General features: G+C 44.0%; 1 non-coding gene across 1 annotated transcript; it reads left to right on the top strand.

The window, feature by feature from the left end:
* Positions 1-2178: 2178 nt before the first annotated feature.
* On the top strand, positions 2179-2319 carry LOC113188818 (U4 spliceosomal RNA). Its single transcript, XR_003301586.1, has one exon. It is a non-coding gene; the product is annotated as a U4 spliceosomal RNA (small nuclear RNA).
* Positions 2320-26220: the final 23901 nt, after the last annotated feature.

Genomic DNA, 26220 nt, shown 5'->3' with positions numbered 1-26220 from the left:
AGCTCCACCTCACCTCCCTCTGCAAAAAGCCCAGAGCGTCGGTCCAAAGCTGCACACTTCCCACCCGGCCCTTCCTGAGCCAACTCCCTGGTGTCTCTGGGAGAACACAGTCAGCATCACCCCAATGACATCAGGGAAACTCCTACTTCCAGCAGTTTCTCCTTCAGCTGCAAAAATGGGCCGCGGTAGACTGGGCGTGGGCTTCTGAAGGCTCTGCAGGAAGCAGAGTTGTTTTCTCAGCCACCACATCTGAGCGCATCTCCTATGGTGGTGGGGGTGGGGGTGGAGGAACTCAGCTGATGTGACCCTTCCCATCCCCTCACCCTGTCCTCCACAGCCATGCCCGACGGATCGGCTACGCAGGGAGGAATCCATGCCATGTGGGGGGGCTCTTGAGAAAGATGGGGCTCAGCACAGAGGCAGGGATGGGGTATGCCTGACATTTCATTGCACTTAAAATTAGGTCAGCTTAGGAGAGCCCCCAGATGCCCACCATACTCCCCGAGTACAATCATGGATCTATTCTCAACAGCCTCCCTTGGCTGCCAGAAAAACTTTCTCAGCTCATTGCCGTTGCTGCCGCAGCCAGACAGCACTTCCGAGCCATTTTCTATCATTGTTAAGCCCCATGCTCCAGCCAGCTGTGACTGTCTCTGAGGCCAGGCTTTATCCTCCCAGCCCCAGAGGCTGTAAGCAGAGCCACCTGACCCAGTGAACCCCTTACTTGTCCATAATGTAGCGGGGAGAGCAGCCTTCCCATCATGCTCTCCACAACTGCCTCCTCCTATAAGCTCACAAGGCACAAGATGCTACAACTCCCTCCCCTACACCCCTTTCAGTCCACGGCAGCATGTCAGCCTCCTTGATGTCCCTGGCTCCTCAGCCATGCTCCCACCCCAGGGCCTTTGCATTTCTGGCTCAGGGCTGGTGTGCAGTAGAAGCAGGATTCAAGCCCAGGCACCAGGTCTAGAATCCATACCCTTCACTATGACACTGTATTGCCTTTTCCCATCTAATGAGTTCTTCACTTGGAACCTTGCCTTTACCTTTTTTTTTTTGAAGAGATGCCCAGTGTTTCAGCTTATTTTTTAACCCCTATGTCACTCACTGAACAGAAGCCCAGGACATCAACAGGAGGACTTCCTGCTATTCTCCAAAGCTCTTCAAGGCAATTGTTTCCTAAGAAACTCATAGTGCCTTATCTTAAATCTTAGGGAGCTTGACCTTTTCATAACTGGAAACCTTTCTCAAAGGCTGTTGATTTTTTTTCCATCAATGCTTTAGAAGGCCCTGTAGTAGGGGTAGCCAACACTGCTATTGGGCTGGGTCTATCTTGGGTGATTATCACATCTACACTTGCTGGAGGCCCTGCTAGCTGCCACAGGGTAATTGATACCTTCCCTCCCCCAGGCACTTTGTATCTATTATCTCAGATAATTATCGCTTCAGTTTATGAGTGGCTATCACTATCTCCTCTTTACAAATGAGGAACCTGTGTAATGACACTAAGGTGTGTATCTAGACCTGATTCCAAAGTCCACACATTTTTTTCATTAAGCTGCTCTATCTTTACGTAGATTATTTTTCCAACTCTCCCAACTCCCGATTTTGGGATCTGTAGTACAGTAAATGCATTAAAATGCAAAGACAAGCCAGGTGCAGTGACATACAACTGTAATCCTAGTAACTAGGGAGGCTGAGGCAGGAGGATCTCAAGTTTAAAGACAGCCTGAGCAACTTAGCCTGAACTTAAGCAATTTAGCAAGACCCTATCTCAAAATAAAAAATTAAAAGGGCTGAAGATGTGGCTCTATGGTTAGGTGCCCCTGGGTTTAATCCCCTTAAAAAAAATTGCAATTGCAAAGACAAATGGCAGTATCTCAATGTCTTAGTAGTAATCAACCCATGCTAGCCTCAGACCACTCTCCCATAGAAAGCTTGAGTCTGCGACCCAATAAGTTCTGATTTTTTTCAGAGTGTGCCACTGGGTTGGATTCCAGAGTATTTTAGGTGATGAGCAACATTTAAATTTTTGATATGTGTTGAAACTCAATCAGCACACCCAACCCATTGTATAAGATGTTCATGAGGATGAAGCTACGACAACTAAAAAAGTCATTAAACTGATAAGGAGCTAATATAAGTGGCTCATAGAGTGTTTGGCAAAAATCGAGACTGAGATTTGTGCAGCAGCAGGATCACAGCCAATAAGGTTTATCTGAGGCTCAGTTATTGCTAATTGAAAACTTTTCCTAATACCCTCCTATGGCAACTTGTAATATGGTCAGCACTGTCAATTTTTGATAGTCTCTACGGAGGCTGATTTTTTTTAAAAAAATCAAAGCTGTCAACGACACGCATGAGAAATGTATTAGGAAGGAACTGTCTCCTTGTCCTTTTGGCATCCCAAGCAGTGCACCACCTTTACAGAGAGCGAGCGAGAGTGATTGTGACACAGCATTGAGTTCCCTTGCTAGAATTGTCCATTGCTTGCTTTTAGCATGAACTAAAATTAGGACCATGACTTCCATTTCTCTGACACATTTAAAAAAAAAAAAAATCAAGAATGTAAAATACAGAACGTCTTTTCCCCTTCGTGTAGACACCTGGTGGGATTTACCAAAACACTACCTTAGGGCTGCAAGAGCTTATGGGAAGCAGTGATCCACCCCAAGAGTAAACAGTCAATGGAATGACAATTTTCTAGGAAGTGCAGTCTGGCTGCCGCAGCGGCAATGAGCTCAGAAAGGTTTCTTGGCAGCCGCGAGGCCATTGAGAACCAGGGGCTGTGATGAAGAAAGCATTCATCCGGTTATCTCCGTGGGAGTGCCTTCCGTGAGGCATCAGGGAGTCCGCCTGCTCTGGGGATTTCCTTTGGCATTACAGAAAATGATGCAGGGAAGCCTCCGTTCTCCGGAATAGGAGGCCAGAGGCCACCTGTGTGATGACTGCGGGTCAGGATTTTCACTCGTCGTCATTTTCACGGAGGTTGGCTCAGAAACCGGGTGAAATGATTCACTCGCTGCCCTGGCACAGTTGGGAGGGCAGCATGGAACTCGATTTCTAAAGCTGAGCCCAGGAGAAATACACTCCCTTCCTCAGTAAAGACTAGGGAGAGAAGGCGCAGTGGACCAGGGGAATCTCTCAAAATAAACAGTTGCTCCATCCATGTGCCTCTGTGTAAATGGCTTTATGTAAGTGCGGGTTGTGGCGATATTCACAATGGTAACAACCTGGAGGCAGCTCTCTTGTTCACCAGGGAGAGAGACTGGCTCAGGACATGGAGGTATGTCTGGTATGTGGGATGACGAAATGCAATGCAGCTATTTTCCAAAGATTACAGCTCATCGGATGTGTGAATTGACAGTGAGCTGTCCAACGTATTTACGTGGAAAAGATAAGTCACAGAAAGATCGACAGAGCAAGGTCCCACTATGGTGTACAATATGAACCTATGTGTGTCGATGCGTAGAGAAGGGCCTGGGCAAGAAGCAGGACCATTTGATGAACTCGGGTGGGGTGAGGAGATGCACTTCCTCTCCTTTCTCAGTGTACTGTTCTGTAAAAGGAAGGGAGACCCTGGCCTAAATAGGGGGGTATCTAGGCAAGTTCCCTGGACCTTCTTGGGGAAACTCACTTTTTTGGCCCTTGCTCTGGGACTGGGGAGAATCCAGCCTTGGGCCCCCAGCAGTGAGCCTTACCCATTGTGTGTGTGTGGGAGGGGTTGGACTCACTGTGTCCCAAGGACCAGACAACCCAGGGTGAAACTGAAGCCAGTAGGGCCTGTCTTACCCCTGTCCCTCCCCAGGACCAGGACTGCTTCTTTTCTTTCTTCCATGGGGGTCTGGGGTCTCCACCTTGCACTTGATTTGCTGGAGGGCTCACTGCCCCCAGGGCTTTCCCTTCTTCTCTCCTCTTGCCCTATCAAGGCTCAGTCCTCTGGGAGGGGAATCAATAAAAAAATTCCAGGCCTCTCTGCCAGGCGACTCATTTGCATTCTCACTGGAATTTTCCGGGGAAAACTAACTGGGAACAAATCCATCCATTCTATTAACATTGAATCTGTGAGCACCTCAGTTAGTTCAGATCCTGAGAAGGAACCTTGGCCACACTGATGGATGGAAGATCCCCTGCTGGGTCGGGTTCTAGCAGAGGCAGGTTTGGCGGAGGGACTACAGACAAGGGGCCAGGCAGGTGCAAAAGATGTTTTAGGGGAAGCGAGTTTTCTCTAAATGATCAAAGCAGACCAAGTAGGCACTGTCCGGGGCTGTAGAAAGAAGCCTGGACTTAGGGACAGAAGCACTGGACTCAAATCCCCACCTACCAACTGGTGGCCTCAGGCAAATCTAGATATCGGAACTCTCATTTTCCTCATGAGTAAAACAGGGATTAAAAAAAAATGTCTTTAAGCCTGGCATAGTAGCACACATCTGTTATCCCAGCGTTTTAGGAGGCTGAGGCAGGAGGATTGTGAATTCAAAGCCAGCCTCAGCAAAAAGTGAGTTTTTAAGCAACTCTGGGAGACACTGTATCTAAATAAAGTACAAAACAGGGCTGGTGATGTGGCTTAGCGGTCCCAGTACCCGCACCCACCCCACCCCCAAAATAGTGTCTTTATCCTAACCCATGGGATTCTTACCATATTGAATGTGCAATAATTTGCTTTCCACATTGGAATGTTCAAAGTGCATGGTATTAAGATGTTCACTCTTTTTTTCTTAAGGGCAGCAGTGTGGCCTTTCACCCAGGCAAAAGTGTGGCCCTTCTGCCTTAAGAGATCAGCCCCATGATGTAGCAGGTTGGCATAGTGATCAAAGGAATGAGCTCTGAAGCCAGGCAGCTGGGGTCTATTCATGACCTTGGGCAGCCCTCCAGACCCCAATTTTCTTGTTTGAAAATGGAGATGATAATCCACAGAGGCCCGATGAGAGGATTTGTTACTTGCAAAAGCAGGTGAGCAGGGCCTGACTGAAGTTGGCCCTGCGTGAATGATGGGCAGAGGCCACTGAAGAGGGTTGAAGGAGCTGTTCTGGCCACTGACTCATGCATTTGACAATAACCACAGCTGGGTGGGGGTGCACCACCCGCCCAGGTTGCAAGAGAATCATTTCCTAAGGAGGAAACTAGGGAGGGAGCCATGGAGGAGCGATGCATGCCTGGCAGTCCCTATCACACTGATTCTCCCCGATTACGGCATTAGCCACAGATAAAAACGGTCAGATGCCCAGATATGATGCTTTACTTCTTTATTTTTCTGAAACAAGAATGGGATCTAAATGATAAAACTACCAGTAAGTATTTTAAAGGGGCAAAGGAAGGAACTTCAACAACCAGTTTTCAAGATAAATCAAATCAGTAGAAGACGACTATTCATAAAGTTACGAAGCTCCCAAATTCTGTGAAACTGACTGCCTTCCTGCTAATCTAGGGTGGAGGAAGGAATTCTGGGAATACCAGGGGCTTCCGGTATCATTCAAATAGCACTGGCATTGCATCAAGTCACAGACAGAGATAGGGGGGAGCACTAAATTAGCATCATCTACCCTCCAGCATCAGTGATGAGGGGTGCATCAATAAAGTCTTTGGGATTTCAGAGGAAAGTGGGGGTAGTGGGGCCCGAGCTGAGCAGGGAGATTCAAGGGAGGGATGAGCAAGTCAGAGAATGATGAGAAAGGAGTCTTTAATATTGGAAAAGTATCCATCTCAAGCCTCTTTAAATTGGGTATGAGATGGTCTCTGTGTTAGACAGTGCTTTTTTGCCACCGTGACCAAAATACCTGACTAGAACAACTTAAGAGAAGGGAAAATTTAGTTTGGCCTCACAGTTCAGGAATTTGGGTGCATGGGCAGCCAATTCCATTGCTCTTGGCCTGAAGTAAAGCAGAACATTGTCCTGAAGAGGTAGAGGAGGAAAGGTGCTCAGTTTATGGGAGCAAGGAAGCAGAAAGAGAGAGGGGAGAGAGAAAGTAAGGACTCAGGGACAAGAGGTATTCCTCAAAATCATAGTGATCTGCTTCCTGCAGCCATGCCCCACCTGCCTACAATTATCACCCAATAGTCCATTCAAATGACTAATCCATCAAATGGATCAATCCACTGACAAGCCTCACCTCTGAACATTGCTATATTGCCTAACACATGAGTTCTTTGGGGGTCATTTTTAGAACTAAGTCATAATAGGGTGGAAGAAAAGAGAATTTTAACTTAACAAAGTATTCTTATGGCTGAGCATGGTGGCACACACCCGTAATCCCGGTTGCTCGGGAGGCTGAGGCAGGAGGTTGCAAGTTCAAAGCCAGCCCCAGCAAAAGCAAGTTGCTAAGCAACTCAGTGAGACCCTGTCTCTAAATAAAATACAAAATGGGCCTGGGGATGTGGCTCAGTAGTTAAGTGCTCCTGAGTTCAATCCCCGATACTTCTTCCCTACCAAAAAAATCAAGGTATTCTTATGATAGAGATTTAGTGGGCCTGGGTCTCTTGGCCAGAGTAGAACCATGATCTCTCCACTGACGTCCTCTTCCCTTGAAGCTGGGGGCCTTAGGCCTTACAACACCATGCCTAGAAGGAGAGGCACAAAGTCAGACCAAGGGTTACAGGTTGAATGGGTGTTCTGTACTAGGACTCAGCTTATTTTCCCAAAATAACTTGTTGGATATTCTAATTGCATCATATGCCTTATGGGGACAGTTCAAAGCATTCACTCTAACATCTTTGTGAGGAGAACATTATATACAGACGTGTGTGTGGCACAGCCTCATGAGATCTGAACTTTGCTGTTTTTCTTTCCTTTTCCCTTCCTAGTCAGAAACTAAGTGTGGATGTGCATTTTTAACCCCCAAAGAGAAATTCTATACAAGGGCAAAATGTAGGGGCCTTTGCAGTTGCAGGTCTCACTATGATTCAAGATGGTGCAACACAGCTCTGATGTAGCTGCTAGGGGCTCCCTGTGACAGACAGGCATGAAGTTTAATCAGGGGCCACTTTTCTGTCAGTGGTGGCCTTGAAGTTACCCACTGGAGAGAGTTCCTTTCACTCAGTCATGAGCCATGAAGTAAGTCAAGGGTTTCAAGGTCCCCAGAAGACATTTCTGCTGTGAACCTGTGAATGTGACTTTACCTGGAAAAAGGGTTTTGGTAGATGGAATTAAGTGAAGCATCTCGAGATCATTCTGAATTACAGTGGACCCTAAATCAATGACAAATGTCCTTATAAGAAAGGAGAAGGTGTTGTGAAGGAAGCCCAGAGCAGAGTGATGCAACCACAAGCCGAGGAATGCCAAAGATTGTCATGAGTCACCAGGAGCTGGGAGAGGCAAGCAAGGATTCTCCCCTAGAAATTTCAGAGGGTGTGGCCCATCCAATACCTAGATTTTGGACATCTGGCTTCCAGAACTGTGAGAAAGGACAGTCATGTGCTGCATACCAATGCTTCAATCGATGATGGATCACATATACAAGTGTCATGCCAGATTCGTGGGACCCCAATAGACCTCCAGGAGCCGAATCCGATGCAATCACACAAAAGTCTTTATTGCAAGCTCGAGCCTGGATTCACCAGTGTTTCTGTCGCAGTGGTCCCAAGGAGTGAATCCCGGTCCTTTGTCCAGTGAGATTTTATAGGTTTTGGGGGGAGACTCTATGTGTCACAACATCACACAGCAAATCATTCCATACCATGGGAAAGTCAAACAACAACTCTTAACATTGATTAGCACATTCACTGGCAGGAACAAGTTGGGTAGGGGTGATTGGTTAGTACAAGAGGGGGGTTCGTTTGAATTGATTGGTTTAATCCGTGAGGGGTATACGTGCTAAACTACATGGTTTCCCAACATGTTATCAACCACCAAGACTACTGGGGCGGGGGGTCATCTGGCATCCCAGGTATTTTCCCTGTCTCATGCTGATTGGAGGTTGCTAGGGGGGTTGCTATGGGTCCTCACCTAGCCTAACTGAGTCAGGGATACCTGGGGCCAAAGAGCTCTCCTGTTATTTACAGACAAACAACTCAGCAGGGTGGGTATGTGCCTAGGAGCTCTCTGTGGGTTTTTCCAAGGACCAGGGTCACGCCCCCTTCCTTTGGACAGGACTTGAGGTAGAAGCTGCTGTTATTTTTTTTTTTTCAAAAATGGAATCACATCAGTTTCTCACAAGAGCAGTCCATAAGATTATACCACCTAGTGTCACTGAAGTCTTCTCATTTGGTGTAAGTACCCTCTATGATGTTCCCACAATGACGAAATTGCCTAACAATGCATTTATCCAAATAAATCCCCAACTGATACATGACTGTAAATTTCTTCTGTTTTAAACCACTGCTGATGGTAATTTGTTCCTGGCAGCTTCAGGAAACCAATATGAAGCCCTTGATTTTTCTTTATATAGTATTCCACAGGTGTTCACTCAAAAGAGGGGCCTTTGTTTTTAAAGTACTCCTCCCCTTGTACATTTGCAACGTATCAGCATCAGGCTCAGAGAGAGCTGGGCTGAGGAGAGGGGCAGAAACAGAAAGTGGTGGTTCTGAAGTCAGAGGCCAAAGCTGACTCTGGACTGTGTACTCAGAAGAGTTACCGTCTGTTCTCTCTCCTCGGTCAGATGGGAATGTATTGGAGAAGAGCAAATGAGATAAGTCATGGGAATGCACCATGTTAATAGCCAGGGTTGGCTGGACCTCACTATCCTTCTCCCCCACAGTGAGCCCAGCCAGCAAAAGCCCCCTTGTTGAAGTCGCAGATCCAATGGAAGCTCACCTTCAGAGGTGATGTGAGCTCTGTTGTCAGCCTGCCTGGGTCCTCCAGCTTTGTGACCTTGGGCAAATTCCTCAGCTGTTCACTCATTCAGTCCTACTATAGATACTAGTAAGTAGCCAGTAGCACAATCACTGGTTGGTTGTAAGGATCCAGGATCTTAATACATGGAAGGTGATGGGTTATATAATGCTTGGCCCGTAAGGAAATTACCTGTTTTCATTAGCATCATGATTGGCTCTGAAAATGAAAGCTCCAAGCTCCAAGCAGAAAGTCCTGGTGCCCTAAAGCCAGGTGTCAGCCTGCACCTCAGGCCTCCTGGGCTGAGTGCTTGAATGTCACCATTGCTCACTACAGCATTGCTTCTGCGACAGTCCAAGTTGAAAAACATCATCAACAAATGAAGGAGTCCAACATCTTTTCCAGAGTTAATATTTGTTAAGTGAATAATCACTTATCCAAAGCTGGACAATGTTTTCAATCCCTTTTTCTTCTGTTAAATTCTCCTCCACAATTAAATTTCTAACTTAAAAAGCCCATATGTTGAATAATCTCATTTTTTTCAAAGTTTACCCATCTGGTTCTGCATTTTTCTTCCTATGGCTCTGAATGTCTATGTGCATGGAAAGGTGTCTGTGATAATGTTCAGCAAATGTTGACAATGGTATGTGATGATGTAATTTTCTTTTGCTTATATTTTTTTTCCTTTGTACTTTTCTTTGTTCCGTGAGCATGTATAAAAATGCATGGATCATTTTCCATGCATTTTATGCTAAATAAAACGAAAACAATTTTAAAAGTTTATCTGTTGATACCTAGAATAGGCAAATTCAAGGAGACAGAAAGTAAAATAAGAGGTTACTAGGGAATGAGGAAGGGGGGAATGGGGCATTATTGCTTAATGGGTAGAGAGATTTTGTTTGGGAAAATTTTAAAGTTCTGAAAAAAAAAAGGATTGGAAATTCGGTGCCCAACACAGTGAATGATACTGAATCGTATATTTGAAAATAGTTGCAAAGGCAAATTTTGACTCATGTGCATTTTACATGATATTAATGAAATTAAAAATTGTGTGTGTATGTGTGTGTTTGTGCGTGTGCGCACGCACGCATGCATGCATGCACACATAGTTTTCCATCCTGTGGTGCATCAATAGTAGATGATTAGGAAACCAGTATGCCGAAAAGCCTGGTCAAGGGCTGGCTTCTTCAGCTCAGTACTTGTGTAATTGGAGCTGTAAAGAGTTAACTCTAAGAGTCTTATGCGGGGATTTCAGGATCTTAGGTAGGGCCCAGGAAAGACAAACCTGCTAAATAACTTTGAAAAGAGGATAGGGACTCTTTCTTTTACCCTTGAAAGTCCAGTCAGTAAGTGGGGGCTTCCTTTTCCTTTGCAAAACTGGTCAAGAAATTCTGAATCTTGTAGCTGTTCTTAGATCCCTCTTTGTATCTTCTCATTCAGCTAAGTAGCCCATGTTTGGCCCAGTGATCCAATAACCAATTCCAAGTTTTCATCTGAGTGTCTGGCCTGGAGCCTGTCATCTTCCAATAAGGAGGGGCAATCTGCTCTGTTTCTCTGAGGAAGACAGATGTATTAGCAAATCATGAACCGGAGAAGGGCCTTCAGGGCCCGTGTCAGGCCTGTCAATTCCAAGACCCTCAGAGTCTTTGTTGTACATTGCTGCCATGGCAATGGCTGGGGACAACACCTGGTGGAGTGGGAGCCTGCCAAGGCCCACTGTAGCAACAGCAAGGGACAAAGAGGGTATTTCCGGGACGGTCAATGGAGCAATTAAGAGACAAGGGACCAGATCGAAGCCAGCCAGACTGAAGAGTCTGGAAGTATTTGACCTAGAGTTTAAACCACAGAGGCTGAAAATATAATTTTTAAAAAAAAAAAATCAATATAATTGCTTTTGTAAGCACTAAATGCTGAAGGACACCCCCTAAGTTAGTTTCTGATTGTTTTATTCTAGGGCATGATGACCAATAAGAACGTTGGCCTCCATTCCTGGCACTTCATGGAGTTTATAATTACAGCAGATCCACAGAGAGCTCCCAAGCACCCTGGCGCATCCAGGCGAAACCAGCTGTTTGCACACAGACCTTGAAAAGAGCAAAGCTTACAGACTGTAAAACATGTTCTCATGTTAGCATCTTTCTCGTGAGCACTGCCCCTACGCTGTTAACACAGTCCGAGGAGTCAAAGTGGCTTCCCTGTGAGTTTCTCTCTCCACCCCCCTGGAAAAAAAAAAAAAAAAAAGAGGGGGAGTTTTAAATTTCACATTCTGTGATCTAACTTCCCATTTCCCACTCACAAACAAATGACATCTGGCCACTCTCAACAATAAACTTGGAAAGATGAGACATTTCCTGTTAGTTCTCCATGTAACCCCTGCTTAAACTTTTAAATTCCTGAAAGAATTGCCTGAAAAATAAATGGATCATTAAAAAGTGAGGAAAAGGGGAAGGGGGGGTGGGTGCTAAGGAACCTGCTACAAGATCCCTGTGACACTTAAGTCTGTGAGGTTTTACTAGTATTCTGACATTTTTTTTTTTTAAATCATGTTTTAACACTGAAAGATCAAAACAGGTTTGTTATTCTGTACAACCATCTCCTGGAAATCCCAATTGGAAAAAAAAACTTCCACCAGGCTACTGGATCCAAGGATGCAGCTAATTGCCTGATTCCTTTAAGTGGTGGTAGAAAATATTCTGAAAGCCTCCTCCTCTGTTTTTTATCACCTTGCTTATCTATCCACTCAATTCCTAAGAAATTGCACGTGGCCTCACAGTCTCAAAAGTTATGCAATACCACTAACTTTCAAATCCACATTTCCAAATCTGATTTTTCTTCTTTATCATCAATTCCCAGTGGGATATTTTGTCTTGGAGGCCCTGTCCTTATCTCCCACTTAGCATGACTAAGGCCAGTTACTCTCACTAGCCTCCCAAAGCCAGCTCTGTTCTCCACACTTCCTCTTCCTGTCAATGACACAAACTTTCTCCAAGACCCAGTCTCAAATAAGGGCATTACCATGGAGAGCCTGGGCTATCCCCCTCTTAGGCCCCAGGGACAGTGAGACAATCTATTGCACCACACCCATTCCTTCTTTCTAGTCCTACACTCACCAATCTCTTGCCTACATGCTTGACAAGTCCATTGATCTCCTAGTAGGTGAACCTCTTCCACTTTCTGTTACCAGAAAAGTACCTGATGGCCAAAAGAGCTAATGCATTCTTTTTTAAATTTTTTTTTTTTTTTGCTGATGGACCTTATTTTATTGATTTATAATTTATATGTGATGTTGAGACTCCCACCCAATGCCTCACACATGCTAGGCAAGTGCTCTACCACTGAGCCACAACCCCAGCCACTAACTAATGCATTCTTAACATTTACAACAAAGTAGGCTTCATGGGCTCTATAGTATGAATTTAAATGTTCCTCAAAGGCCCATGTGTTGAAAGTTTGGTCGCCATAGCGCTATTGTAAGGTGATTAAACCTGTAGGAGGTAGGGCCTAGAAGATATTGGGGCGAAGGCAATCTATAAACCTGTCCCCAAGTGCCTGACCGGGCTGGGACCACAGTCTCAATAACTGGACAAACATCATGCAGCAGACCCTAATTCGGTTCCACGTTTGTGTCTTAACAGAAGAAGTCGGAAAGGGATGAAAGAAAAAGCACTAGTGACACGGCTCAGCTATTCTCTTATCTGTAGTGAGCATGATCTTTTCCCATGCACTCAGTTTCAAAAGAAAAATGAATTTATTTTCCTATAGCTGGTCTGAATTTCTATTCCAAGCCCCCATTTCCAGATTGGATCTTAAAGCCGGGAGAATGATCCTAGAAAAAAACTGGGGACCTGGTTCTAGGTGACATTGAGCCTCCACAAAGGACCCTACTGAAACAATCACGGCCTCTACGGCCACTGATTCACTCTCATCACAGCTGTCTCCACCCACTATTCAAACCTTCTTGTGCTCTTTGGGCACGTCCAGCTGTGGGGATGTTGTGTGACTGGGGGTGGCCCACAGAGGCAGGCTGTCCACCAAGAGATGCCACCCTCAGGCTCATGGGAGCATTTCACAGCTCCCAGGTGAGGCCATCTCAGCCATGCCTGCTCGGGAGCCCTGGTACTCACCTCCTCCAGGGCTCACCCAGAGGCCAGGGCTCAGGTCTTACCTCTCTCAACTTCTTTAAACATGCCTGGGTCTCCGCTCTCATCTACCTGGGAAAGATGGAGGTGGAGAGGGCTGGGGATTCGCTCACACTTTCCTCATTCCCCATTTACTCTCCATTCATTCCAGACATCTAACTCATTGTCCAAATCAAGGGTTTCTGGCCTGATTTCCCTCATAAGCCACTTCTCTCTAATCACTCATTCCTCGAGGCAGTGACTATCCATGACCTATCCATGACCTGTCCATGATCCGTCCATGACCCGTCCATGACCCGGCCATGACCACCTACCTGGGGTAGAACAAGGGCTATAGAGTAGAAAGAAATTTTGGAGAGAGCAGAAATTAATATTTTAAAATTATATAATGTGTCACAGTCATATCTGTTTAACAGACATCAATCAAACATCCCTTCCACATGAAAGGTACTGTGCTGGTACCACCCAAACCACCAAAGCAAAGTGGAACAGCCACAGCCCCCTGAAGCTGATAACTCGTGGGTGGGCACCCAGTGTGGAGGGGGAGAGCCGTAGATTCCTCCTGTGCTGAGGAAGCTCAGACAGCCGTTCAAATACGGTCTGCTTAGACACAGGACAATGAGAGCCTTTGGATTTATTTTTTATCAATATAGATAAACAGAAGGGACAGCGCCTGAGAACAAAAGCATTGTGTGAGCCATCTTGACATCCTTAATGAAATGTACACACATAAGCATGTAGTAAGTCAAATACTCATTTCTTTGAATAGTGCCATTCATCTTAAATTCTACTTGCCAACCTTTGACTATGTCCCCCCCCCCCCAAAGTATGTGTTGTCAACTTAATCCACAGTTACTATAGTTTGAGTCTGGAATGGGCCTCCAAGACTCATGTGCTGAAGGTTTAGTCCTCATCTGATGATGCAGTTGAGGGGGGGTGAAGACTACAAGGGGTGGGATCTAGTTGAAGGGATTGTGCCATAGATGACTGTATTTTGTCCTTGCTTCTTTCTCCCTGTTCCTTACAGCCCCAGAAACAGTGGAGCCAGCTGACAATGGCCTGAAACCTCTGAAACTGTGAGCCCAAATAAATCTTTCCTCAAGTTGTTCTTCTCAGGTATTTTGTCACAGCAATGAAAAACTGACCACTAGACCAATGCATTAGCATGGGGAGGGGAACCCAATTGGAAGTATCGAGGTCATCAGGGCTTTACTTCAACAAATGGGTCAATTCCCATTATAAAAGGACTTTGGGGGCTGTGTGCTAGATCTCTTGCTCTCTCTTAGAGATTCTCTCATTATGTGATGCTTTCCGCCATGGGATGACCCAGCAAGAAGACCTTCACAGGTGTGGCTTCTGGATCTTGCCTTTCCCAGTCTCTAGATCCATGAGCCAAGTCAACTTCTGGTCTTCAGAAATAACTCATTCTGTGGTACCCTAATACAGCAACACAATGTTCCTCCTTTTGAGTTCCCGACACCTCAAGCTGTGGACAGGAACGAGGGCTCTTTGGTTTCCTTTGTGTTCTTTGAAGTGAAGGGAGAGAGGTCAGGAGTCCTGGTAGCCTCTCATATCCCCCTCTCCTCACCATGGCCAGAAAGTCACCTGCCTGGGGTGGGGGTGTACCTCCCCACAAGGGGCTGTTAATGAATTTCTCCTGGGCTTCTCCTTTCCAGCATGGACTCCTGGGCTGCTTCATTTCTGCCCTTGGCTCACCTTTTGGTCAAGTCACTTTGGTCACAAATAGTATACACAGGATGGGGGGAGGAAAGGCCATGAGAACAAAACAATTCTAAAATGTACAAAAGGGGCAGGACACCCAGCTCTGAGAACTCTTCTTTGCAGAGAATCCTGTCTCTGTTCTATCCTCAAATAAAACTGGCTTCCTACGCTGGCCTTGGTGTCTCTTGGGTGCTCCATCTTCACATCTGGGGAACCGGAACTCAGCCCTGACTGATTTTCATCACCAGTGGTATCAGCACCAGGCACCTTGGAGTCCAGCCTTGGAGTGTCAGGCCAGGATAATACTAAGGAAAACACTGCCCAGCAAGATGCCCACAGGGAGATGTAGGACACACCAACACAGAAGGCCAGCTACATTCTAAGAAGAGTGGAAAAATAATTGTAAAACTCCCTGGTGGCCCCATGAGGAAAGGAGAGATTGCTTCCCCAATGCCACAGAATCGCATCCAGAAAATACTATTTTTAAAATTCAGATTGATTTGTGATCACAAAGGAAAGGCATGTGGGTTTCTGGCTCTCTGGTGACGGTGACGTGCTTGATGTTGGATTCTGAAAAAGATGACATATCATTTATTAAGCAACTTATGGGAAATTTTTTTCTAGCGTTTATTCAAAAAAATTGCATTTATTTATTTATTTTTTTTAATTGGAGCTGTACGTGTATTTTTCTTAAGCAGTTCTTACCAGCTCAGGTCAGAATGAAGCCACAGAGGAGGACAGTGTTCTTATATTCCTCAGTGTTTGCTGATAATCCACATGGTCCTGGGAATCTTTGGCACTGAGGATAAAGGTGGGTAAGCCTCAGCCTGGATCCTAGAGGAGCTTACAGCACCCAGGAGGAAGAGAGTTAATACTCTGGGGAAGAAAAGGAGGAAGTGTGTCAAGAAGAAAGAAGAGATGGCTAAATTCTTGGACTAGTTTGCAGAGTTAGACCTGCTCAAATGGTTCTCATCTTGCTCTGGGGGAAAGCCAGTCCTTCAAGGGCCTCCAGGGTCCTGCTCCATCTTCTTGGCTCCTCTATAGTCTCATGTCCTCCTCTTCTTCCCCCTGCTCTCTCCCTCCCTTCCTTCCTCATACTGCCACACTGGATTTCTACCAGACATCTCAGCCACAGGGCCTTTGAACTTACAGTTCCTCTGGGATGTTCCTTCCAGAGACACACTCACCTCTATCAGGCACCTCTATCAGCTGCCACCTTCCCTGTGAGGCTCTCCTTCCCCCAACCTTCCCATTCCTCTCCACCTCCTACAACAGATTCCAGTTGTTCTTTTCTGTTTTTCAAACCTCCCCAAAACACATGGTGGATCCTGCAGAGGTCTAGGAACCTCACTTTGAGAGCTGCTATGTTAGAATTCCCTGGGAGATTCATTAAAATCCAATTCCCAAATAAAGTGCTAATTCCCCCACCCCACAACCACCAAAAAAACCCCAACTCCCAGCCCAACCCAGGTGATTCTATTTTAATGGCTTTGGAGAGGAACCTGGAAATCTACATTTTAAAAGGCAATTGGGGCACAATTTTAATGATATGGTCCAAGACCACCATTTGCAAAAAACCATGGGAAATCATTGAAAGATTTTAAATAAAAAGTGACAAAAAATAGGAGTTGTGGGTGTAGCTCCTGATAGAGCACTTATTTAGCATGTGCAAGGCCTTGGGTTAAATCTGGAGCACCGATTAAAAACAAAAAACATAAAACCCAAAACCAAAAAGTAAGTAACAAGATTAGATCAGGACTGCAGGAAGCCCTGGGGTCCTGGAACCAATACTGGTACAATCAGTTGAGGATTCTCTTGCTCAACCCAAATAGAAATCTGGACTAGGCAAAGTGCAGCTCCCTTAGTGTTAGCAGCTCTGAGTGTTGAATGCCAGAGGCTCTCAGCTCTTAGTCTTAATGGCCGTACTCTCTGCTCACCTGACAGCTAGAACCAGCAACTGTCAACAGTTCTCTGAAACTTTCCCAGCAGTTGGAGCCAGTGGCTCCCAACCATGCTCCACTGCTGATTCCCACTCTCACCACTCTCTGGCTACTAGCTGATTCCAGTGTTACTAGTCCTGGCTGCTGGCCACTGTTAGTGCCAGTAGCCTAAATGTCACCAGCTCTTAGTGCAACCAGCTTACCTTGCTCTACTTAAGATAGAAATCACAAATAGGCAAAGTAAAATTCATTCAAAAGAGATCTTATTGGAACATATGCTTCAGTATAATGGAAAGCAACGCCTGGAATGTTCTGATAAGGGAATGGGAAGGCTGCTTATATAGGAAAAAAGGTGAGCTCCTGCACCAGCGGTGTCCTGCAGGTTAGTCACAGTTTGTGCTTAGGCATGGGTAGAAAAGGGTCTTGTGGCCTGGATTGGGAACAGCTAAAGGGCTGCAGAGGAGTGGAGTCATTCAAGAGAAGCTGCATGACTCACACACACACACACACACACACACACACACACACACATAAAATGGTTTTGTTTCTTTTTTTGCCATGCTGTGTATTGAACCCAGGACCTCACACAAGCCAGGCGAGTGCTCAGTCACTGAGCTACACTCATCTGGGATGGACCTGTCATGGAAGCTGCTGCAGCCAAAGCAAAATTTCCCACATGGCCACAAGGTGCATGGAGCAGCCATGGCTGTTAAAAATGGAAGAAACAGATTTTAAGGATACCTCTTGGGTAGTTTTGGATCCTTCTGTTCAGTTTCAATACCAGAGAGATCATTGTCTAAATGAGAGGCCAGCTAACTGTACTCTAGGGAGTGAAATCCTGCTCCCGCCCATTTTTGTAAATAAAGTTTTATTGGAACACAGCCATACTCACTCTTTCCCCCACATCCCTGCCTTGTGGATGGAACCCAGAGCCTCAGGCATGCTGGGCAAGCTCTCTACCATTGAGCTACATCCACAGCCCCACAACCATTCCTTTATGCTATTGTCCATGGCAGTTTTTCTACTAGAATTGCAGAGCTGAGGACAGTCAATATTCTACATCTACAAGATCTGCTTTTATGGATTAAAAATACTTGGTAAAAACAATTGCTTCTGTACTGAAAATGTACGGACTTTCCCCTCCCCTTGTCATTATTCTCTAAATAATAAAGTACACCAACTTTTCATATGGCGTTTACATTGTGTTCAGTATTGTAAGTAATCTAGAGGTGACTTAAAGTATGCAGGAGGATGTGCATAGATTATAGGCAAATACTATACCATTTTATAAACAGACTTGAGTATCTGCAGATTTTGGTATCTGAGGGTATGCAGGTGCCAATCTCTTCCCCGTGCCAAGGGATGATTGTAATTGTGATAGAAACTGCACAGATGGCTAAACAAGAAATACTAAGTGACGCCTTTTGGAAAAAGTTTGCTGAGCCCTGGTCTAAACCAAGGGCAAGATTAAGGGGTGGATGGAGTATGGTGGGCATAGGGAAGCGGGAAGGGTTGAGCACCCTGAGGATGAGCTCAGACCACGGAGTGAAGGTGCCACCAGCCGATGAGTCATGTGCTGGAAGAAGCACAGAGTTGGCAGCTCAGCAAGGGTGGGAAGCACATTTGGGGACTTATGTTCTGTACATCCTCCAGGCTTAGCATACAGTTCCACTGAGGTTTCCTATATGTTTTCCCCATTGTTTAGGAATTTTTCTTCAGAAATAAAACTGTAGCTATAGATAACGAAAGAACCCCACACACTGAGCTAAAAGGCATTATCTCATATATCCTCAGATCCAATGAGATGATATAATTATTTCCATTTTACAGATCTTAAAAATGAGGTTCAATAATTTGCCTGGGGACAGATCTGTTGGCCTCTAGAGTTTTTAACACTGCCTTTGGCAAACTTGAAGATGTACTGCATACTTTCCGTAGATTACAAAGGAATGGTTTTGTTTCTCTTTTGCCATGCTCAGTATTGAACCCAGGACCTCACACAGACAGGCAAGGGCTCAACCACTGAGTTACATCCCCAGGTCACAAAAGGGGCTTTCAAAAGAGCAGTCCCAATTACAGGCAATGAAGGACTCAGCTGTTGGTGTTTCCACCCAGAGTTTCTCTCTACCCTTTGCTTCCTGGTTTGAAGTCGGTTTCTTTATACTTAATCCCATCTATGGTAACTGAATATTTTTATTAATAGTTGTGGTAGCATCTGGCCAAGGATTTTGACAAGCTAAATGAAATACACTGTATCTGTTGGTAATGTAGCCACACTTATTGATACCTTCAGAGCTGGAGCAGGTGATTCAGTCTTGAAGCCATTGAAAGCCCAGTTCTCCCGGCCTCCTGCAATAGCCTGAGGGTGAATACTTTAAAGACCAAAGGCCCTCCCCAAGCTAATAATGGTACCTCCGGGTTTTAGCAGAAACTCAACTTTCTTCACATTAAAGGCTGAATGTACTTCACTGCCACGAGGAAGGAAAAAGAATCTTTATTCCGACACTCTATTTCTTCTGGCCTCAGCTAAATAGCATTGTAAAACTGCTCCCAGTCAAAAACAAGCAGAACTATGTTTATTTCCAGAAAGCAATACAATAATCTCTTGATAACCCGGGGTTACTTTCCTATAAAGATTAAGGTAGAAAAAGAAGGGTGGGGAAAAAAAAAACAGGAAAATGCCTTTAAAAACACATAGTAAATGGTAGTTCTAGAGACTTCCACTTCCCAAATCCATTGCTGTTCAGAATCTGCTCCAGTACCTGCCTCTTCCTTCACCTCCCCCCACTTCCTTTCCTGGCTTCTCAGGGCAAGTAAAATGAAACCTGAACTCCACACTGTGGCCTGTGATCTAGGACCCCCTGCTGGTCCCCATGATGGCTTCTGTGGGGTCCTCAAGGCCACACGCTTTCCACCTCTAGCCTTTGGCCCTCACTGGAACCATGTGGAATGCTCTCCTGATCTGCCTCCTCCAGGTGTGGGCTCCAGTTTGACTTCTAGAAAGGCTGTCCAGGAATGCCACGCAGGCTTCAGTCTTCTTCCTTCCTAGCGTTTATCACAATCAGCGATACAGTTGGCCCTCCTTCTCTGTGGGTTCCTATCCACAGAGTCAACCTATTGCAGACCGAGAACACCTGAGAAAAAAATTGCGTCTGTACTGAATATGTAGAGGTGTTTTTTTTTTTTTGTTGTTGTTGTTGTTTGGTCATTTTTCCATAAATAACACAGTATAGCAACTGCTAACATAACATTTGTGGATATTATAAGTAATCTGGAGGTGATTTAAAGTCTATGGGATTATATGTTCATAGATTATATGCAAATATTACATCATTTATATAAAGGGACTTGATCATCGTCAGATTTTGGTATCCACAGAGGTCCCAGAACCAGTTCCCTATAGGTGCCAAGGAGCAGCTGTAGTCTTATTTGTTTTTAAAATGGTCTCTTTTTTCACCCTTCTAGAAGGTACCTTCTGTAAGGCCAAAAGCAGTGTTTGCCTTTTTTCACTGGTGAATTCTGGAAGGTTAGAATAATGGTGAGCACCTAGTGGGCACTCAAAACTATTAGTTGAATGAATGACTGAGATTTTTTTCCCTCCATTTTTGGAAAATGTTTCACAGTGTCTGCCTCTCTTTTTTTTAAAGGGTTTAGAATCAGTTCTTTCTAGCTTGAAATTTTATGTAATTGCCCTTACGTAAGTCTTTGAAATGGCTCTGTGATGTTCCTCAAATTCATCTGTAACTTAGAATAATTTTAATCAAAATTCCAACATAATTTTTCTTAGCCCTTAATAAACTGTAAAAATTTACACAAAAGAGTAAATGTTTAAGAATAACCCAGATGTCTGTCCCAAAGCGTAGTGAAGTAGGCAAGATGAGTCCCCCAAGAGACAGAGACATTACAAAGCTAAGGCAATTTTAACAGCATGGTATTGACACTGGAGCAAATAAAAAAGATAGATCGGGGTATAGACATGGGACTTCAGGGCTTTGTAGAGTTGGTATATCATATCAGAGGGGAAAGGGCAGACTATTCAATAAACAGAACTGGAACAACTGTCCACCCGTGTGAAAGATAAATCACCATCTTGTATCACACACACACACACACCGAAGAGATTAAAACCTAAGTGTAAAAACATTAAAATTATTAGAAGAAAATAGAGGTAATCTTAGGTTAAGGAAAGCTTACAAACCTTAGGCCCCCAAAATGCAAACTATTGAAACTATGAGGTAAAACAAATCTTTCCTCTGCTAAGTTGATTTTTGTCAGGTATTTGGTCATAGGGATGGAAAGCTAAAGATGTGAGTGAAGGGAATTCTCATGGTGCCCCTTGGGGCAGCATTTTAATAATACCTGTTATAATTCCAGAGTTCCTAACTAAGACACAGCAACTACATTTTATGATATGTCTCTAAAGAAATCTGAGGCAAGATTATAAATGCAGCATTGCTTTAAATAAAAAAAAATTATAAATGTATATCAGGAGAGAAAATGCTTAAATAAAACCATACATAGTACATTAAGAAAAATGAATCAGGTCTGTAGGTTAATATAGGTAACCCTCAAAACATGCTGCTTGATAATGAAAGTAATTTTCAGATTAAATTTCCAGTGTGGTGGTCACTTAAAGAAAAATGCCCACTATGCATTTTCAGGGGATACATATAAATGTATGTAAGGCGGCAAAATGCAGTCTGGCTGTATACCCACAAGTTCATAACTAACAGTTCTTCTAGAGAGAGAAGAGTGATAAGTTTGTGGCACGGTGGTAAGTGGAATATTAGCTATTGTAGTGCTCTGCATTTTTGGAAGCATGTATTCCTCTATCTCCTATGGAATTAAAATAATTTTTTTAAAAAAAATATTGTTCACTTAAGAAAATAAACCTGCCCCAAATGAGTTAGGTACAGAAATTGAAAGGAAACCATAAGAAAATTTTATAGCAATTTGACATTGCCCCAATATCCAAGCTCATGATCGGTGGGCTCATTTCTAAAGAGAGCAAAGTCCAGTTGTTAGGTTCAGCAAGAATTTTCTCTGGTGAGGAGAAGAAGAAAAAGGAAGAGAGATTCTGAGTAAGAGGAAAATTCAGCACACTGCATGTTTGTCAGCTTTCCTTCACTGTGACCAAATACCTGAGAAAATCAACTTACCAGAGGAAAGATTTGTTTGGGTTCATGGTTTCAGAGATTTCAATCTATGATCTGCTTGTTCCTGGTGTTTCTGGGCCTGAGATTAGGCAGAACTTCATGGTAGAAGGACTTGGCTAAATAAACTGCTCTCCTTAGGGCAGCCAGGAAGCAGAAGGTAGGTGGGAAGGGGCTGGGGATGAGAAATAACTTACAGGACATGCCCCCAGTGACCTACATGCTCCCATGAGGCCTCACCTCTTGCAGTTTTCACCACCTCCCTATGGTCTACTCAACTAGGAACCCAACAATGGATTAATCCACTGATGAGACCAGAGCCCTCACGCTCCAATCACTTCCCGAGTTGCACCTCTGAATATTGCTGCGCTGGGGACCAAGCCTTCAACACATGAGTCTTCGTATCCAAACCATAAGTCTGCAGATGTGAAGACAGAGGGCCACATGGAAACCAGTGTGAGTGGCCTCTAGGAGCTGATAGAAGGTTCCAGCTGATAGCCAGAGAGAAAACCATAACTTCAGTCCTACACAGGGAGCTGATTTTGACTGTGCCTAGAAGCAGTTCTTTTCCTAAACCTCAGATAAACCCAACCAACATCTTGATTTCAGCCTTGTGGTTCCCACTGTGGAAGGCCTAGCCTTCCGACCCACAAAACTGTGTGCTAGTAAATAAGCGTTACTTAAAAGAAAAAAAAAAAAAAAAAGAAACTTGGGCCAAACCAAGGTCAAGGTTATGTTTTTGTGGGACAGATTTTCTAGACATATATTAGATAGCCCAAATCTCCACTCCTGCTCTAGTTATCTTCTTTTTATTTAAGGTGTATGAGAGTAGGATGTTGCTTTCCCAGGGACAATTAAAAATTGTTGTAGGAAAAACAAATATTTGTAGGCATTTGAGATTGTCACAATGACTGGGGGGGGGGGCTTTCTTGCCTCTTACTATGAGCATAGAAAATGCTATACCCTCAAAAAAAGATTTTTTTTTTTTTTGGTACTGGGATTGAACCCAGGGGCACTTAACCCCTGAGCTACATCCCCAGCCCTTTATATATTTTATTTTTAAGACAGGGTCTTGCTAAGTTGCTGAGGCTGGCTTTGAACTCGTGATCCTCCTGTCTCAGCCTCTCAAGCCACTGGGATTATAGGAGTGCACCATTGTACCCAATTAAATCCTAAAATCTTACAATGCAAGAAACACTGCTCCATGAATGGTCCTTCCAGTTGAGAAACATGAGCCTGACATAAAGCAAACTGAACCTCATAGCTCACAGTAAGAGAAAATTCAGCACACTGCATGTTTGTCAGTTTTCCTTCACTGTGACCAAATACCTGAGAAAATCAACTTAGAAGAGGAAAGATCTAAAAGGTTTAAGATGTCATATATATATTTTAATCTACAGATTTAAAACTGGTTGCTGAAAGATGGCTACACATTTCCATGGAAGCTTCTCCTCTGTGCAGTCACCATCCACTAGACTCATAATGGCTGAGACAAGCTCTCACACAGCTCCAAATCAACGGGGAGGAGGAAAGGTTAGTGCCGTTAGTGGCCCATGGCACACCCAAATTAGAGTCCTGTTGACTTGTGGGTTGTGAGAATTTATGAGGAAGGCCACAGGCAGGAGAGAAAACAATGAACTGCTGCTGATGGTGTAATAGATTTGTGACTGGACACTGCTTATTGGGAATGGAAACTGGAGTCCGGAGAAGGAACTGCGATGTCCCGGGGTGTAGGGCAGTGTGTGCTGGCAGCCAAATCTCAACCCCACAATAGCTCAGCCCTCACAGGCTGCCGGGCCAGAGAGATTTATGGGCACCGAGGAAGACCTGCGACTGAGGTTGCTCAAAGGAGGCCATGCCTTGTGAGGTGCTGACTGTCAAATAACACGTTGGGGTTTCTTCAGGGGTCCCCAGACTGAGAGATTACATCTTTAACACATCAATAACTTAGCCTCTGGTTAGCAGGGCTCACTGGGGCATGACTAATCAGCGGATGAAAGTGTCTTTGTGGGGATTAACTTTAATGAAAAGAAAAGGGATAGTTATTTGGGGAGTTTGAAATCTTTCATAAATCAAAGGGACACTGACCAAGCAGGTTCATAAGGTAAGAATGAAGCCATTGTGGGAAATGAAGGGACAGCTACTTTTTTACATAAATCACAGGCTCCATTGGCTCAGAATCCCATGGGAACGGGATCCTGTAACTTCTTCAGGTGTATAAGAATGATATTTGGGAGAAGTTCAGCAGTCCTTCAGGAAAGCCAGATGGACTGTGTCCTCATTAACCCCTTTCCTACTGGCTTCCAGGAAATCTGGGCGTAGCAACCGGCTTTATCAAATCTTGAAGGAGTCATCTCCACTTATTCCAAGTGCAGCTGTCAAAATATGTTCTGAATTCGTCTCTTACCAAAGTCTCTCCGGGAAACCATGGGAATGACACCATGTGGCCCACGGATTCTGGAAGAAAGATGATTCTCTTGGCTTCTGAGAGCTTAGACATTAGACTCATAAGAACAGCCAGAGCTTATCTCTTAACAAGTGATAAGGTTTACTCCACCAGGAATGGCGACTTCCCTCCCATCCAACATGATGGTCTCAGCAATATCACATTCCTGCCCAAACTGTGTGACTTTAATCTGATCGTGAGCAAACACACATGATGATAAATTCTCCTAAAATACAAGCCTGTTTCACTTCCTTCCTTCCTTCTTTCTTCCCTTCCTTTCTCTCTCTCTCTCTTTCTTTCTTTTTTAAATATTAATCTCACAAAGGAAAAAGAAAGTCTGAACAGTTTGATTCTGTGCACTGTTTGTTTGCAATGCCTGCCGGGAGGGCAACCCAGTGCCTCAAGCGTGTTAGGTCAGCCTTCCACCTCTGAGCTGTACCCCCAGCCCAATAAAGAACCATTTCACATTAAAGGACACAAAAAAGAGATGACAATTGAATGTGGCATGTCAACCTGGATTGGGATCTTGTCAAGACAGAAGCACAGCTATAGACAGCTTTGGGGCAAGTCATAAGATGTGCGTACGACCTGTGTTCTAGGTAATAGTCCTTTATCAATGTGAAATTTCTTAGCTGTCTAAAAGACTATTCTTATTTTTAAGGAATATGCATGAAAATATTTTGGGGTTAAAGTTCATAATATCTAATACAATATAGTCTTAAAAGTTTCAGAATCCCCCCCAATATATGTAAAAGAGGAGAAATGTAGCAAAATATTAACAATTGGCAAATCTAGAAGAAAGGTATATAGGAATTTATTGTACTATTATCACAACTTTTGTGTAGTTGGAAATTTTTTCAAAATAAAAAGTAACAAAAAATGGAAGCAGATATATTTTTAAAAAATTGTTCTGATTAGTTGTACATGACAGTAGAATACACTTTGACGATTCATACATAAATGGAGTATAACTTCTCCTCTTCTGATTGTACATGATGTAGAATCAAACCAGTTGTGTAATCATTTATGTACATAGAGGAATACTATCTGATCCTTTCTACTGTCCTTCTTCCCCTCATACCCATCCCTTCTCTTCACTCCTCTCTGCCTAATCCAAATTAATCTATTCTTCCCTAGCCCCCAGCCTTATTATGAATTAGCATCCACATATCAGAGAAAACATTTGGCCTTTGGTTTTTGGAGATTGGCTTATTTTCGCTTAGCATGATATTCTCCAGCTCCATCCATTTACCAGCAATTGCCATAATTTCATTCTTCTTGAAGGATAAGTAATATTCCATTGTGTACATGTACCATTTCTTTATCCATTCATCTGTTGAAGGGCATCTAGGTTGGTTCTATAGTTTGGCTATTCTGAGTTAAGCAGCTATAAACATTGATGTGGCTGTATTGCTACAGTATGTTGATTTTAAGTTTTGGGGGGTATAAACCAAGGAATGATAGCTGGGTCAAATAGTGGTTCCATTTCTAGTTTTCTGAGGAATCTCCATACTGCTTTCCATAATGGTTGTACCAATTTGCAGTCCCACCAGCAATGCATGAGTGTATTTTTTCCCCACATCCTTGCCAACATTTATTGTTGGGAAGCAAATATATTTTAATATCAGTAAATTCAAGGAGAGGAAATGCATATAATCCTTAAAACAGAAAAAAAAATCCAGTTGAATTCTGATCTTTGTAGTCAGTCACAGTCTACCAGAGGACAAATACAGCATGAATATATGGAACAAAGAATGACCTTAACTAAGAAGGCTTTTGACATCAAGTTTCCTACAACCCAACTTGTATGAATATGGATCTACATTTCTCACACTAGCCGTTCTGCACTGGTGAGGAGGCTCCTAGGCTCCCATCTTTTTACTACACCATTTTTATTGGATTGGCTTTTTGCCTTATGGATGCAGAATGGCTGCAGCACTTCCAGACATCATGACTTTTTTCCAAGAGGAAAGAATTCATATATTCACTCATATACATGTTACTTTAAAAATATTTATTGAGCACCTACAATATTCTGAGCACTGATGAAAAG

The sequence above is a fragment of the Urocitellus parryii genome, chromosome 7 (assembly GCF_045843805.1).
Source record: "Urocitellus parryii isolate mUroPar1 chromosome 7, mUroPar1.hap1, whole genome shotgun sequence".
Classification (NCBI taxonomy): domain Eukaryota; kingdom Metazoa; phylum Chordata; class Mammalia; order Rodentia; family Sciuridae; genus Urocitellus; species Urocitellus parryii.
The sequence above is the reverse complement of the archived record's forward strand: the minus strand, read 5'-3'. Positions and strand labels throughout refer to the sequence as shown.